This window comes from Polistes fuscatus, unplaced genomic scaffold, assembly GCF_010416935.1.
Source record: "Polistes fuscatus isolate 324 unplaced genomic scaffold, CU_Pfus_HIC Scaffold6, whole genome shotgun sequence".
NCBI lineage: Eukaryota > Metazoa > Arthropoda > Insecta > Hymenoptera > Vespidae > Polistes > Polistes fuscatus.
Genome location: NW_025113140.1, coordinates 11,290,711 through 11,309,388, shown reverse-complemented (window position 1 = coordinate 11,309,388; position 18,678 = coordinate 11,290,711). Strand labels below are relative to the sequence as shown.

At 30.6% G+C, this 18,678-nt stretch overlaps 1 protein-coding gene and 2 long non-coding RNA genes across 6 annotated transcripts in view; 1 reads left to right on the top strand and 2 right to left on the bottom strand.

The window, feature by feature from the left end:
- LOC122522976 (gamma-aminobutyric acid type B receptor subunit 2) overlaps positions 1–18,678 on the top strand; it is a 246,282-nt gene that overhangs the window by 174,721 nt on the left and 52,883 nt on the right. The gene's annotated exons all lie outside the window — the stretch shown is intronic.
- On the bottom strand, positions 1,809–3,245 carry LOC122522977. Its single transcript, XR_006305227.1, has 2 exons — positions 2,598–3,245; positions 1,809–2,363 (listed from the first exon to the last, which is right to left on the bottom strand). It is a non-coding gene; the product is annotated as an uncharacterized LOC122522977 (long non-coding RNA).
- On the bottom strand, positions 11,728–13,729 carry LOC122522978. Its single transcript, XR_006305228.1, has 2 exons — positions 13,347–13,729; positions 11,728–12,411 (listed from the first exon to the last, which is right to left on the bottom strand). It is a non-coding gene; the product is annotated as an uncharacterized LOC122522978 (long non-coding RNA).

Here is an 18,678-nt window from a genome sequence, read left to right as displayed (position 1 = left end):
GCGCTAGTATGCTAGTGTGCGTGCGAGCGTCCGTGTGTACTAAACACAAACGAAGGATCTTCGACAATCTTCGGGTCTCTCGGCCTTGAATGCGAGTGTGAGTGAGACAAGAAACCGATATTTCCCCTTTCTATTTGTTAGGTGATAACGAGTATTTTTTGTCCTGACCATCGATAGTTGAGCGTTCTGTATAAGATTTTTTCTTTCGGTAGCAAGCATTTTTCGTTTTGGCCATCGAGTGTCGAGCGTTCTGTATATCTATATATATATCGGCGTTTTTAAATCGAATCGTGATGCGTATGGCACGCCGCTTTTTTATTTATTGTCAAAAATAGTGAACCATGAATAAAAGAAAAACAATAATTTATTTTAACAGAAACTATTATTATTTAGTCGAGAGTAAAAATAATGAATTATTTTATGTCTCGACACATAAAATTAATTAGTATAATTAATTGATATAAATTTTTTGCCTCAACAAGATTTTATTTGTATATCATATTGAATACGTATTCTTTTTAAGACGAAACTTAAAATTTAAATTTTTTTCCTAATAAATTATGTATCTTATAACATTTTTAATTTCTGATTTTTTGTTTTGTAAAAATTTATTTGTGTATTAAATTGAATATATAGTGTAGTAGTGTAGTGGCTACAGTGACTACAGTGTGTGTGTTTTTCACATCGTTGATACCTATATCTTATCTTGACAGCGCTAACAAGTATGTTTAACTTTTTTTCTTTCTTTTTCTCTTCGTTCTTTTTCTTTGCTTTCTTATTTCTTTTTTTCGTTATTGTGAAGCTTAATAAATTTTTTTTTCTATTTTTTCAATAGTATTTTATAATCATTTTATAGGAAATATAATTAAAATAAAAATGTATTTGTATTATAGGAAGTGCGAATTTATTTTTGGCTAACGATATAAATTTTATTAAGAAAAATTTATTAAGAAAAAAAAATTAAAAGGAAAGAAAAATTTATTATAAATTTTATTAAGAAAGAATTATTGTTTTTCTTTCATTCAAGGTTCATTATTTTTGACAATAAATAAAGAAACGGCGTGCCATAAGCATCAAGATTCGATTTAAAAACGCCGCGCTTATACGCCGATATATATAGATATACAGAACGCTCGACACTCGACAGCCAAAACGAAAAATGCTTGCTACCGAAAGAAAAAATCTTATACAGAACGCTCAACTATCGATGGCCAGGACAAAAAATACTCGTTATCGCCTAAACAAATAGAAAGGGGAAATATCGGTTTCTTCTCTCACTCGCACTCGCATTCAAGGCCGAGAGGCCCGAAGATTGCCGAAGATCATTCATTTGTGATTAGTACACACGGACGCTCGCACCTACACTAGCCCGCACGCTTGTAAAAAGCGATGGAGGGGTAAGACTTGCTTTCCCCTACTCTTACAATTACTTTTACCACTCTTTCTCGCTTATTTTTGCAAATACGAAGATAAACCTTAGAACATTTTTTTTGTATTTTTCAATTCTCTACAACTTTTGTTTGAAGCTTTTTTCGATTAAATGCCTAGATTCTAAGATAAGGCTATTTTTTACCCTTTTTTTTAAGACGCTGAAATCAAATTGCAAAAAAAATAGCACCATTCGAATCAGCGTCGTCAAATTACCCTTATATCAAGTTTGCCCCAGTATCCATAAGATTAAGGCATTTTGGCCATTTTTCACTGGCCTATATTTTCAACTTTCAATCTAAGAACTGAAATCAGAAACTCATTTTTGAACTATAATTTACTATAATTAACGGTAACACAATAAAGTATTATAGTCCATATTTCAACATAAAAGTTTTTATTACAATTGCATTCGGAGACACACTTACATTGTATATGAGTTACATCAGAATTCGAATTTTTCATTATTTCTGCTTTTTACAATATTATTTACTTAAAAGCAGGTATAATAGTTATTTTCTTAAGCATTAAATAAGAGACATTCTCTTAAATTTTCATTTTGTTTGTAACTTTTGACATACTTCTCAACCACCCTTAATTTGTTGCACTGTTAATTAAGTGAATTAAAACCGATGAAACAAAAAGATCCTGGTCTGATTTAATAGTAAAATAAATATGCAAATACATAATATAAAAATCACAATAAAATTTTCTTTCTACAACATTTTTTGGAGATCACTCGTGAGCAAAAACAAATGTCTTACTCAAAGTCGCTTATCTTTGTTTCGGACAAGAAAAATCTACGCATACAAGTTATCTGTGTCGATATTGGACCTTTCATTCTTGGCATAATTGAGCATTGAAGGAACTTTGAATTTTAACTCTTATTGTATGAAGAAAGTTCTGAGATGACTCCAAAATCCTCGCCTTCCTCGCTGTTGGTTAAATAAAGTCGTAAAGTTAATTACAATTGAATGAATTGATAATTGTTGAATCGTTGAAGCGATGACTCTTTGAATCGATAAATTGTTTAATGTAATTAAAAATACAATATAAAATTAATTATATTTCATGTTTCATATCATTCAAAACATTTTTCATGTATGAAGACAACCTTTATTTAAAAAATGAATAAGAAGTAATAATTAAGATTAAAAAATAATACTAACTGTTGATTTATCCAGACGAAGCCAAATGCATCGATAAATTGTCAAAAGATTTTGTTTAATTTACATTTCGACTTTTATCAAGATCGAACAAAATTAAGATCAAACTATCAATTACTTCGTCTTTTTCTCGAATTGTTACCTCGCTCGATGCAAATCATATAGGTCCGTGCCTATATCTCCTGCCTTTACTATGTTGTATTGTTAATGCGAATTATATAGGTCTGTTCCTATATCCTCCTTCTTTACTATCTCATATCGATAATTCGCTAATGCGAATTATATAGGTCTGTGCCTATATCCTCCTTCTTTGTTATCTCGTATCGTTAATTTGCTAATGCGAATTATATAGGTTCGTGCCTATATCTTCCTCCTTCGCTCTATCTCCTATTGTTAATTTTAAATAATATTAATTACAAGAGAAATATACGTTAGCAAGTTCGTTTCGCTCGCATCCACAAAACATCTCTGTATGCTCGCAACAATGGGTGATCCGTTGTTTCTTCCAAAATGTGTGCGTTAATATCTATAGGAAAGAATAGATGCAGTATAAGTATATAAATCTAAGCGAAATACAATATTTATACATTATCATTTAAACAGTTAATTGAAATCGATTTAACGTGTCTTGAATTATTTATGTGAATTTAATACCAGAAGAAATAAAATGAATTGAAATCAATAAAAGTTAAACAATAATCGCAACGCATAATTAAATAATTAAACAATTAAATCATTTTATTTATATTATAATTAATTAACGAAACAAGAAGTTAAAATCTTCTAATACATTGAACATCAGCCATTGACACCACAGTACTTACGTTGAACTATACAAATTCTATGAAAACTATAAATCATATTGGTTACCGGATCTCATCACGGGAATGTTGCGGCATCGGAGATCTATTGTAAAAGTAATGAATAAAGTCTAAAATTAAAAAAGAAAAGAAAGAAATATTTTCACGTAGTTACATATTCTACTATTGATTAGTATGATTTCAATAGGATGCTGGATTTTCATTCATTTTTCTAAACAATAAAAATACTAAGGTAATGGTAAACGTCTTTTTAAAACTATAGAAAAATATAAAATTTTCTAATTCTAACTATAATACAAATATCTTATTCCTAATTTCAAGACAACATCATTGATTACAACCGCATAAAAAAGTAAATGAAATAGTATTTAATAAGATATAAGATTCTCTAATACAAGATGAGTCAGAATTAAACGGATACCAAGATTAAACGAAATATCTCTTTTGAATTTAAAGCTACAAAGTATGTCTACATCTGAATCAAAACGGTTTCATTACAACATCATGTTTTTGCTTTTTTTTTAAGTATCCAACGTTTTTTAAATGAAATTGCATTTTTTCCTATACTTTATAATAGCCAACACTTTTAGACGAATTCAACAGTGTACCACAATATGATTTTCAAAAACTTTTAACCCAAAAATATAGAATAAATAAAATTCAGCGTGTAAGATTTATTTGCTTTCTTAACGTTATGATAAATATTCAAAATGATTCCTTTTAGCTGCAATACGTTTATTTAATTGCAAAAAATAAGAATCTAATGCTTTGTGATTTATTTCAGAAGGAATCGATGCCCAAGCCCTCATGATTTTCTCTTTTATGTCCTCCACAATGGTTGGTTTTTCCTGATAGACTTTGTTTTTCAAGTATCCCCACAAATAAAAATCAAGGAACGTAAGATCTGGTGAGCAAGCTGGCCATAATATGGGTCCGTTATATTTACCCCCTGGAGTAATTTATTATTTTTTGTAAACACATAAAATTGTTTTTTAATGCTTATAACAAATCCAGAAAAGAAATAGAACTAAACATCTCTCCACGAAGGGATCAAGTTCAAAATTTTTGAAATAGAATGATTTGCCTACGATCGGATAATTTTCAGAAATTTTTAAATTTAACAGTTTCTTTAAGAATTTTTTCAAAAAAATTGACAGACTCAAACATTCTTAAAAATCCGTTCTTTTATTAAAATATTATTAAAATGTAAACAAAATTATGCAAAAAAATACGGCAAAAATTTTTGCTCCATTTTTGTTTCAAAAATTACATTTAAAAAAGAATATTATGAAAAAACGACTCATTTGGTGAATTTTTCTTAAAAAAAGGCTTCAGGACAAAATTTTTAACGATATCGCAGATGCAAATTCATTAAGTAGATAAACTTGATATGGAATGCCCCATATACATATTAAAATATATATTAAATATATCTCTCAGACTGTGTTAGGAAATTGAAATAATTATTAGTTATATTATTTATTCATATATCTATTATTCAATTAATATTTTTAAAAAGTAACTGTTAAATGTATCTCAAATTTTGGATAAGCCTAAGTACAATACATGTATGTATATATGTAGATATTAAAACATCATTAAGGCATCATACTATTCCTAAAAGTCTAGAATACGGATGTGTGTGTGTGTTAAGCATATAAATGTTTTTAATTTATTCATAGTACTTAAATAAATTATATTTTACTTGAGGTATATTTAGAAAAAACAAGCCAAAGCAAATAATTTGTAAAATAATTATTTTTATTAGGAATATTTAATGTATATTCACGATATCCGATGAAAATTATTTGTGAAGTAGAGTTTGATCAAATAAAGCGTGTAATAAATTTAGATGTTCAGTAGAGTTTTTTTCTGTTAATTTTATTCTCTTTCTCTCTATTCGTAAATACGTTTATAGATTCCTCCAATATGGAGTCCTCGCGTGTTTTGAATAGCTGATGCAGTAAAGAATAAACTTAGAATAAAAAGTCGTGATTGAACATAAAAATAAGATTATTTGTTGGCTCATTGGGAAAAAGCATTGATGACATAAAAAACCCAAAATTTTGTATCTATTATTACAAGGAGGTCAATGAGGTTAAGTGAAAATATTGAGCGTGTGTTTCGCTCCTGTGTATGATGCTAGCAAGATGAACCCGTGGGTCTCGTTTATACGTGTAAAGAGCTGGTAGATTTCGTTTATAGGTATAGAGAACTGATGGTTCTCGCTTATACATGTATATGGAGCAAATAATATACTCCATATGTGTATGGACTAATATGTTCTACATGTGTACGAACCCATTGGCTCGTCGGTAAGTGTGTATGTGAAAATGAAATATGGTTATAATGATATTAAAAATACTTAAATTCGATAAGTTACCCTCGCTTCGCAGAGGCGTCCCAGAGTTTGAAATACTCTGAAGTTATTTCTCAAGATGTGTTCTCGTGAAAGTTCTGCAGAGTAATGACAAACGTGATTCTTTTAGAGAGCTGGTCCAGAAAAAGCCTACAACTACGACGCTAAGCCCGAGCGTGTTTGTAACTACAGCAACAAAAAGTTCTGAACAAACTAAAGCTCATTTTTTAATACATATTAGAAAACTAAAGTCGCGAGTAATTGCGCTTTCAATTGTTTGTGCCCAGTGTGCGGCTGTCTTGTATCCCCTTGTCCTGTATTCTCCTGCAAATCTTGTCCGATCGATATTTTCCTGTTTCTCTCATACCACTCAAATAATACGCTCCCTCAAAACCTTATATTTTGTGTTTAACTTGAAAATTTTCGGTATCCTCCTAAAAAAAATTTAATTTCAAAAAGTAAAAGAGAAAGAAATACGCGATAGGGAGTAATTTAAAACGCAGACGCAATATCAACTATAACGCGTACAAAATCGTATTACATCAGTCCGTCGCAACCAATTTCCTATTCTTGCAGAGAAAAATGTATAACACTTGACACTCACAATTTACATGCGAATAGGGAAAAGCGTTGAACGAAATGTATACGACGACGAGGACGAGAACGGCGCGGCGCGGGTCGCCGGTGCAATATTCTTCAAGTTGTTAGCTGCAGGCGATAAGACTTCCCAAAATGTGTCAGACTGAAGAGGCAAACCGTTCGAAAGGATAGGAAAGGGGGTAGAATAAGGGCAGAGGTATTATTTCGAAACTTTGCCGAAGTGCACGCCCGTCATTTCTCTCACTCGGCCTCTTAAACTCCTCCATCCCTACTTCACGATTCTCCTTCGACGCGTTTTTCACGAATCGGCCAATATGCATGGTGAGTCAGCTTGCCAACTTGAAATATTTTTCTCCTTTTCTTTCTTATTTTCATTATTTCTTTTCTAATTTTTATTTATACTCTCAAAAACATAACGGGCATCCTTCAAAATGTTGATGGTGTCGCATATAACTTATTGTTTACCAAACTTTATCGTAAATAGGATAATAGAAAAATATAATTTTAAAGTTTAGTTTTAAGAAGCATTAAATTGATAATACATAGCAAAATAATTTTCTACATATGTTGTAATATGTTTCATATGACAAATATTATTTCTTACCACATTATTAGTTTTTTTAACCTATCTTTTTTATAGTTATGTAAATTTTACTGTTCTATTTAAGGACAAAACTTTTTTCTTTATATATTGTTAATAATACTACTTTCTTTGGTCATAACTACATATTAATTCATTCTTTGTGTCTGCATTCATATTATTATGAACTTCTTCAAATTGTTATTTACAAAAACAATGTGATGGAATTGTTATGTTTACAATCACGCACATGAATTCGAGATAATCGTATTTTTTATGCAATTTATATATTACTATCCTAAATACTTAACACTCAAAATTACGACGGAAAAGAACAATAACAGTGAACAAATGTAGTAACGACCTAAATTTTAATAATTCAGAGATCAGTTGGAGACGTGGATCACGATCCAGGTATAGGACAATGGATCTTATAAGAATACCGAATTCTTCTTTCAGACCATCGGGAAAACAACGCTCATCCATTTTTCTTCTCTAGACTTTTATCATCCTCAGTAAAAGCCTTGTAAAGTCTTAAAATACACTAGGGAATATTATTTCATCTTACGACCGTTTTTCAGATATATTTCTTTCATTATTGTTTTTATTTTTTTGAACCAAAAAAAAATAAAAGAGAATAAAAGAGAAAAAGAGAAAAAGAAAAACATCAAATGAAAATAAAACGTGAAATACTTCGAATCATCCTTGAGATTTAATCTTTTTCTTCAGTTTACGCGGCACGCTACCTGTCTGACCGCACTACAGAGCTACTATAATACTTAATCGAACGTGTATACATACTGTGTACACATACAACCAATGAAACGTTGAGAATGATGGCTGGAAATTTTCCGATTTAACGATAGGTCGAGAGAGAAAGAGAAACAGAGAAAGAGAATGACTCTGTATTCGATACTCGTCGAAATTCACTAAATTGGCTTTTAGAGATAAACTTCAATTTACTTTCACAGTTTAACGAAGCTCGAAAACGAACTATTCCTTTCTCTCTCTCTCGCTTTCCTTTATTCTTGTTTTTTCTCTTTGCTTCTCTATTTCATTTCAGCTCATCGCTGATAAATTGTCCCTTCGCTAACGAATTACTTTGCATTTTTTTTCAAACATCCATCGATCGTTAATATCTCGTTCTCTCTCATTCTTATTTTTCTTTCTTTATTTATTCGCACGAGAATTTAATTTCTCTTTCCAAGTATTAATTAATATCATGATTATCGGTTGAACGAATACAGCGAAAATAAAAACAAATGTTTAAATTACAATTGCAGAATATAATAGCAACGTTTGCAAACGGTAATTAATACGTATTAAAATTAACGAGATACATAATAGTGCAATTATTATTCATAAAGCTTGACTGTGCCTAGTCCTAGAATATGTAATACGATTCATATTGGAAAGGAAGCAAAGCGTGACGTGGAATGGAATTATACAAACCCTAACCTTTGGAGATTATGTAGATGTAGTTATGTAAATGAGGAAGAAATATTAATGTTTAAAAAATATTAATATGCAAAAAAAGCCTTAATTAACCCAGGTAAAAAAAGTAGGCCTCAATATAACTAAAAAAAAAACCAAAAAGAAAGGTTACAAGTAGATTACCGATAGAACAAAAATCAGAGCAAAGGATAACTAATCTAATATTTGAATGAAATAAAGAATTTAAATACTTCGGGGTACAACTATCACGGAAGATGGAAATTAAAAAGAAACTACACGCAGGCGATACATGTTTCTATGTCGTGAACGCATTACTTCCACTTACTAGCCACGTTTTCTATCGCGCACAATATAAACATTTGTATTTATAAAATAATAATACTACCGGTGATATTATACGGTGGATAACGTGATCTCTTACAAAGAAAAACGAGAATAAACTTAAGATCTTTAAAAATAAAGTACTAACACTATGCCGTCCGGTGACTACACGTTGGGGCCATGTGCAAAACAAAAAAATTAGAAAAACAAGTTTAATGTATAGTCGAAAAACCGCCGGTAAAGCAAAATGATCTTGGTTAGTCCTACCGGTGCCAAACTAAAGAACTCCGATTAGACGAGCGAACGGCATAATGTTAAGTAGAAATCAGTGGAGAATTTAGAAAATTACATAATATTGAGGGGGCGTGATTATACGATTCTCTAAACATCGTAGGAGTAGTCAACGCGCGAAAATTACAATGGGCGGGACACGTAGCACACATAGGATATGAAATAACAGCATATACATATGATATTTGTAAGAAAACCGAGTAGCAAAACACCATTAAGTAGACTAAGTTATAGGTGGGAAAGACAACATTAAATTCAATCTAAGAGAAATCGATCAAGTAGATACGCCGTGGACCGAACTCGCGCAGAACCGAGAGGAATAACGTTCTTGCGTTGAATTAGCAATGAACTTTCGAGTTTGAAATGCCATGTAAGAAAGAAAAGCTTTACATTATAGGTACTCGTTTCTATGAAAAAATTGGACCAAAAAATTAGTAACTAACTATTGAAAAAGAAATGTTACATTAATGTATAAAAATAAAAGAAAGAAAAAGAGGGAGAGACAAACAAACAGGAAATTATGAGTTTCAAGAAATCAATTTCTTTGAAATTTCCCACAGTAGATTACCTTCGAAAAGAAATAGATGAACAAAAAAAAGAGGGAGAAGATACGGAATGTGAAGAAAGAAAAATGAACGTAATAAAATATAGAAGGTCCTGATTCAAAAAACGATCTCTTATTCTCGCACAAGGTCAAAGACGTACCTATACGTATACCTTTCTACCTTAATGAAAAACCCGTAATCGTTACTCGTTGATGCTGAAATTGTTTCCAGTGAGTGATCCCTGCACGATGCACCCCCTAATTAATCCACCCTCGTTAATTATCGGAAGACATACCACTCGAGTTCGTCGACCTCCTTTATCACTACTCATCCATGTTTCCTTGCTGTTAGCTAAAACTCTGTCTCTGTCTGTCTCTCTCTCTCACTCACTCTCCTCCACTCTCTCTCAAGCATAACTTTCATCTTATTAGTGTATTACTTGTTAAGCTTAATAATATATTACATATAATACCCAAAGCGGATTATTAAAAGTATTATACATGCTGACTTCTCTATATAAGTATTAAATATATATAAAAACGTTATTTTTTTTTTTAATTAATGAAAAGAACATTAGAATGATTAAAATATTTTTTTGGAAGCTAGTTTTAGCAGAATACCAAGCTTTTATCTCCTTTACATATATTTATTATTTTGTTTATATAATTATTTTTCCTTTTACAGATTTGAGTCACTTCTCTAATAACAGCTTTTCACACTTATTCAATACTACCGAAAAGGTCACGCCTTTTTACTGCCTCTCTGAAGTCAACAGCATACGGTTTTTGTTTTTTCACCCATCACTACTACTAACGTGCCTTCGTTGTTTAACTTTAGTGACTGACTGGGAACTAAATAATAATCCACCGAGGTTATTATTTTATTTTTATAAAAAAAAATTAATTTTCACATTTATTAATTTTTTCCTAAAAATATTCCTAATTTCATTCTTTTTTTTATTGCATTACTTTCATAAACAATCTAGACAAGTTAAATATTTTAAATAGAACCACCAACGAGCAAGATAAACGTTCAAAAGTAGCTGAAGCCATAAAGGCATAAATAATAAGTATTTATTAAAAATCCCTAATACACAAACACACACATCTTTGCAAAATCCATTCCTATGGTGAAAGTTTTAACTAAACGATTATAGCAGTCCATCGTTGAATATCGATTTAAACCCAATGTTCAACTTATGTTGTATTCTCTTTCTGTTTTTTTCTTGTCCTCCCTCTCCCTTTCTCTCGATTGTTTCGTTTTTTGCATTATTTTTCTACAATTTCCAAATAAACGTGCCTTCGTTTCTTTGCTCGGAATAAATAATATACAGAGGTTATTATTTTATTTTTATAAAAAAAAATTTTCCATTTATTATCTAAAAATTCCTTTCTCTATTCTTCTTTTGTTATGCATACTAATTCATGGCAATCTAGACAAGGTAAATATTTTAAATAGAACCACCAACGAGCAAGGAAAAACGTTCAAAAGTAGCTGAAGCCATAAAGGCATAAATATAAGTATTATTAAAAATCCCTAATACACAAACACACATCTTGCAAAATCCATTCCTATGGTGAAAGTTTAACTAAACGATTATAGCATCCATCGTTGAATATCGATTTAAACCCATGTTCAACTTATGTTGTATTCTCTTTCTGTTTTTTTCTTGTCCTCCCTCTCCCTTTCTCTCGATTGTTTCGTTTTTTGCATTATTTTTCTACAATTTCCAAATAAACGTGACTTCGATCTTTGCTCGGAAATATGAAGAATATACAGAATGTTTCATTTTCATTCGTTATTTTTATCAAAATTATCTCTTCCATCTTGTCTATCGTACAAAACGCTCTCTTTTCCTCTATCTCTCTCTTACTTGTTATGAAATCTAATTGTAAGGTAGCGAACCAGTAAAAAAGAATCAATAAAATATAAATTAGAACAATCATAGATATATTGAAAATTTATGTATACATGTACAAAGATACCAAACTGTAAAAATTTACGATAAAAGTACTTCAAAAATTTATAATCATTTGTCTTCATATAACAATCTCAAAGATTTTTTTCTTGGTTGATAAAAATTGGACATCTGATATATACATATGTACATCATCCACTCTCTCGTTCTTTTACCCTTCCTACCTTTCTCTGGGCTTTGTTATTTTTATCTTGTCACGCGGAAAGTTATTACAGAGTTCTTGTATATGTGCAAGTGTGTTTGTGTGTGTTCGTTATTTTTCTCTCTATCGTTTTTCCTTTTTCTTCGTGTTTTTTTTTCAAATTCACAATACGATTTACAAAATCGCTAATAGCAATTTTTGAATTCTGCGAAAAAAATTGATTACAGAAATGGTTGTCTGACCACGAACAACCGTACTTCGTATCTTTAATGTATTTGCTTTAATTACAAATTGTATTTGTAATTTTTTTCTTTCTTCTCAAATCAAGTTTAAAGTAAACATTATGATGCGAGTGAATCACATGTTTAAACTTCCTGTCTTTCGTTTTAAATATGTTTTGTCATTCAAATTGGTTTCCTATTATTGAATTATCCTCCGTTATTTCATTTTATTAATCCATCAATGCATCTGTACTCTTATCCTCTATCTCTCTTTCTTTTTTTAACAACAAATCAAATTAATTTTCAACGCATGCTTTTCTGATTCATAAAGAATTTAACGATACTATATTAACACTATGTCGTCCGGTGGCCCAATGTTGGGACCATGTAAAAACTATCGGACAAATGCCGGTAGCACTACGTTGGTGTCATGCACAAAACAATTGGGTGAGTGATGGTGAAACCACTGTGGTGCCATAAAAGACCACATAAAAGAAAGTCCACCTAGAAAATATGTCAAAGATGTACTGGCTAGAAACTACTTTCCAAACAAAATAAATATTTCAATTACACATGGAAACATTTTTAAAAAATTTAATTTCAAAAACCGTCGGCGGCAAGTGAAACGATCTATCTATAATCAGTCTTACCGGTGCCAAACAAAAGAATCCCGATTAAACGTGCGAACGGCATAGTATCAATAAATGAATACCGTTATAAATAAAAATTTTATGTATTTCTAAGCAAATTCTACTGTGTATAATATATTTTAATATATTGCCAAAAGACTCGCTTTCGATATCAAATGCTGATTGATAATAAGAATATATTTACATCGAAAGAGTTGATTTTAGGTATTTTATGACCAATGTTAATCAGACATTTTTTACTCGTCTCGACGAATACTATAATAGATTTATTTTAAATAAATTTTAAATAGAACAAATTTATTTTAGAAAGATAAAGTCAAAATCTAAAAATAAATAAATAATGATATCAAATTTATATCCGCGTTTCTTATAAAAAAAAAAGAATAAAAAAAGTAATATATTTGTATATACAGTATATACATGAACTTGCATTTCTAGTTGAAAAATCTCTCTCATTCTCGTTGATAGACAAAATTCTAAAAAACCAAATCAGCACATGATAGGCAAAAAATTTACAGCACATTCTTTTTCTGCGGTGCACGTTACATCGTTATTTCGCGCTAGTACAGCATGCGCCAACGTGCGCTCGCGCATAAATTAAACTCCTCGTTCCGAAAGATAAGAAAAAAAGTTTTCAAGAGAAAAAATTGTGACCGTGCGTAAAGTGAACAAAGAAGGCATGAATGATATAAAAAATTATTCTTTGTCGTATCTTATCTTTTATAATAGTTTCCAAAAAACGAGAATAGTTGTTAGGACATATAAACTAGTATTGGTACACACACTTACCTTGTATCTGCTAAAATATATATAAATACATATATAAATACGAATCTATAATAACAAGAAAGTTATATTAACTCGACGATCGAGTAGGGAAATAACCATTTTCGTTATCTAAATCATTTCAATTTTCATTTTAAATTAAGCAAGGCATTCTTGACGGAACTACTTTCTTGTCGACTAAACCACATTTATCCGTTGGAAGAATACATACGTATATACATATTATAATATATTCCGTTCTAGTAGAGACACGTACAATGCACTTGATTCTCGTTAGGCACCGTATATGTGTGTGTATGCGTGTGTGTGTATGGAAACGCTTGCGCTCATGCGCGCACAATGTACGAGAGTTACCCGAGCGAAATGAAATTAAAACTTGACGCTGGTATGGGTAATGCATACCGGTGACACGCTATCCGTAAGTTTGCTCGTTTTACGAAAATCAATAAGTACGGTAATCTACCTGTCTCGATTCTCGACGGCGCATGCGTAAAATGCGACTAATACCACACTACCATATTATATAGCACGACGATGACGACGACACCGAAGACAAAGACGACGGCAATGTCAAGAAGAAGACAGTCGCGTGTTTCTTTAGCGGCAACATTTCACTTGGGAATTATACGCTATCACGTGCAATACGTCCCACTGTAAAAAGGAAGACTACCTTATAATGACGAAGATAGTGGATTGGGTGAAAAGATTGGAATGAAAAAGAAAGAGAGAGAGAGAGGAAGAGACAGACAGAAAGACAGATAGGGGGAATAGGCTTTCGCTTGGCTCTCGAATAAACATGTCACCGAAAGAATAAAAGAAAAGGGAAGAAAATTAAGAATGTAAAAAAAGGAAAAAGAGAAAGAAAAAGAAAGAAACAGATAGATAGGAAATCGAACAAGAAGAGATAAATGAACAAAACAAAATAAAACAGATCGGTTAAATAGGCACGAGCAAAATAAGGCAGATAAGAAACAGCCAAATTAAGAAATAGGCAATCATACAAACTGAGATTTATAAAGAGAGGGACAAAACAAGCAGACAAATAAAAAGATAGAAACCGATAGAGAAATAGAGTGACAGAGAAAATGTGACTGATATAATATAGAAAAAAGAGAGAAAGGAAAAGGAGAGAAAAAATTGAACATTGCATAATAAGATGTTTGGAGAATTGTTCCGGCAGGAATTGTTAAATCTCTCATAAACTTTACTACTTGTTACCATCTATCCTATTTAGCTCTACGTTCTTTCCTCTCGAATCGATGATATGAATGAAAATGTATGTTGCTGTTGCTCATCTTGCTTACTTCATGCCAGGAATAAAATCATTTCTTTTCTAATAGAAAAAAAATCGGTCATTCATCCCGAGTTTATTTATAAACGAAAAAAATATTTCCAGTCTCAAAAATATTTATACCCTTGAAAATTCTTTTTACGCACACTTAAACTTAAATTCACTTTTACTTCTCTTAAAACAATAAATTTATCTCGGTCGTCAATTATCTTTGGCCATCTTCTTGAAGAATTGATACAATTCAATCTTTGTAATTGTTTCTCCGTACAATATACACACACAAGCCACGATATTATTACTTAAATATTACGTATAAATAATATTACGTAAAAAAATATTTTTAAAACATTAAATGTTCACACAATTTAATTTATCATTTATTATCTAACAAAAACTCTGTACAATAAATAAATAATACATTCACAATTTACTCATAACTAGCTCTTTACTATTATAAATGTTTTATTTTGTAAGTATAATGTTTACATGGGTTAGTAGGAACGTCAATTAATTTTATTTTTATTTATAAATTCTCAAACTATTAAAAATTCTATCCTCAATTTGACCTTGTAAATCTTTTAACAAAAAGGGAAATCGGTCGGTCAATCATGCACACTCTTCAACCATAAAATTACAAATATCAATATAAATATAAAATGATATATACAGTAAAGTAATATAGAGAAAATTGTAACATAAATTATAAATAACTTTTATACAATGATCTTTCCGAATACTCTTCCTAGAAGAGAGCCTCTACGGAAAGAATTAAATATTATAAGTCAATTATTCATGTTATGTCAATTTATCTGATGACGGTGTCACTGATTTTCCTGGGAAATCCGTGAAGTGTAATAAAATTCAGCACGTTGTATAATTAACCCTCGCCTTCATCCGTCCTAATTTTCTTCTCCGTTGCTTTCTTTATGCCATTTAAGTCTTTAACAGTCGTTGAGGGTTGGAATGTAAACTCCAAATCTTCGGATTGCTTTAAATTTATGTGATAAGACGAATGCATTTGTTCTATACGACCGTCATCTCAAGAGAGAGCTCCTTTCGGCAATCGCATTTATATTAACAATTTCAAATTTTTTTTTTCGTCGTCTCATCTTTTGTGGCTATGACGCGCTCTTTAAATCGTTCCCGTGTCCTTACATATGGACCGTTTATTTTAAAGGGATGTAAGTTTATTTAAAAAAATGAGATATCACGTAATTTATGCTTAATTTAGAGTGTAAACTTTTTATTTATAACTTGTTAGTACTTAATTCATTAAAAAATGCTTTTTCTAATTTAAAATTGGTCAGTAAAAAAATTGTTTAACCATTGATTATAAAAGTGGTGTAAGTTTAATTTCCATAAAAAAAAGAAAAAAAAAGAAAAAAGAATTTCCTGTATATACCACAGAATTATTATGATATTATAAAGCAATATAAACAACATAATAAATTCATTTTACATGAAATGAAACGAGAGAATTTCTTTTCAACAAAAAACCCACAAAACGTAATCAAAAAAAAGATAACAAGAAACACTAATGAAGAAAAGGTAAATTGGTTGCAAATATGTTAGATGAAGTTTTGCAAAAGTGCACCATATACTATTTTATATAAAATGTCGATGGAGGACGCAGAATTTAAGACTTTAAATTTATCACCTACATGTCCGGAAAGACGGTCAAAATTAGAAAAAATTTCCCTAGTACCTTTGTACTACTAATATCTTATGTTAAATTTAACAATATAATTAATGTTAAAAATAAAACATACTACTTCTATTTTATTTCTTGTTATTATAATATTTGTAAACAAAATTGGATTAATATGAAATATATTTTAATACATTGCCTGCCAACTATGAGGTAACTCGTAGATTGTTTACTTATCCAGGACACAAACTACTAGTTATATCGCAGCTTCTTTACTGATCGATTTTGTACAGCTACGACAAAAGTCGTAGAATAACAGAGTAAATATGAATAATTAGCTTCCGCAAAAAGATTTCTGCTAATTGAGCCAACTAGGAGAAAACTCGTATCATGTTTTTTTCCAAAAGAAAAACATTCTATAAGTTTTTTGATGATTAATATGTACTATCATTAACGTTTTTAAAAATATAATATGATTCAAATAATTTGGCTTTTGGGACTGGAATCTTTGAAAGAGTGCTGTGGCAGTCAACATGTTAAGTGATATTTGATTTTTCATAGTTGAAATGAAACGATTTTAACAATTGACTAATTTTGAAAGTGGTGTAAGTATATTTGCAGTCTGTAAATATACATTTTTAGCATAAAAGAAATTTATATAATCATATTATATATTTATAAATTAATAGAAATATTGCCAAACTTGACATACTTAACCCTTTGCACTTGAGGGTCCCGTTATGGAGACGACAAAAAAAAAACTAAAGCAAATTCAATTTAGTCTACAACATATCAACTATGACCTTTCTTTTAATGCGCATATATCATTTATTTATAATATGTGAATATGATTTTTCTATTGAAATTACTTTGAGTTGCTGGTAATATGAATGAAAAAGAAACTTCGAGTGCAAAAGGTTAATGAATATTTTCAAATTGACCAATATGCAAATCTTTAATTTTTTCAAAACAACAGAAAATAGACTTGCACCACTTTCAAAATAAACGGTCCATATATAGATCGTCACATTACAAAACAATAAATTAATTAATATATTGCAAACATTCACACACACACACACACACACACACAAACAATAATTTCTTCAAATGGTGTTCGAATATTAATAAGAATCAGATATATGTATTCTATACAGGATAAATTAACGTTTGTATAATATATATATTTTTCTTAACTTTCACTTACAATTAATAATAAAACTAATTGTAAAACGAAGTCAATACAATAAAAGAAATTTATCATTTTTTAAATATTTCTCTTCTTTATATTGCAGAAGTTGGTTTTCAACAACCCATCACTATATTTCAAGAAAAAGAAAGATTATGTTTCAGATATATACATATGCATATATGTTATATACGCATACAGATGAAACTTTAGTCCGTATATGATAGCTGTTTAAACTATCATATAGTTCTTCCTCGGAGGCACTTGCAACCTATCCTTTCGAATTCGATCTTATCTACTTCACTCCGTTTCTCTCTCTCTGTCTGTCTGTCTGTCTCTCTCTCTCTCTCTCTATTTATGTATCTATCTCCTTGGCCATAGGCGATATCCTTGCTTTAAAGGAGTTAAACGTTACGGAGGCATTTACAATCTAATATAAGCAACTTGGGAACTTCGATGTCACGATTTAAACGAATTCCGCTACCTGAAATATCACCTTTCCTCATTTTAATAATCCTTTACTCCTCCTTTCTCTAAAATCTTCAAATTTAGTTTTATAGTTGTTATACGTGTCTATAATTAAATATAATAAAGAAAAATTTGACTAATATTTTCGAAAAATTTTAATTATAAGAAAAGCAAAAATTATCTGTAAAAAATAAAAATAATAATACAAGAGAAAAAAAGAAACAGGGATAGGACTTTTTGTTTTAGTTATATCTATATATAGTACCTATATATAGTATAGACCACTTGCCAGTCCTCTTCCTACCTCGACGGCGTTGGTTGAGAAGCCGAGTCTTCCTCCTGGAATACCTCCTGACTTGCGCTGTATTCCTCTGATGTTTTTTCAGCACATCGCTTCGCTCGCCGCGAAAATGGTGATGGTAGCGGGAAGTCCAGGCGGCGGGAGCTTTGCTGCTTTTTCGCAGTGGGTGGTGTGGATGTGATCGGTCCTAATACATTAGATTAAACTCTTGTACTTTAAAAAATGTTTCCTCCTAGGAAGGGGGGTGAAAGGTACAGCATAACTCTCCATGGGGGAGGTATTTCTTACAAATACATCACATTTTTAAAAATATTATGTTAGGTATAGTCGCATAGTAGGGGGTGTACGATCGGAATCGATCGTAGACTATAAACCAATATTCATAATGCACGCCTTAGTCTTATAGGAAATTACTAAGCGCCAACGTTCGCACCCCCA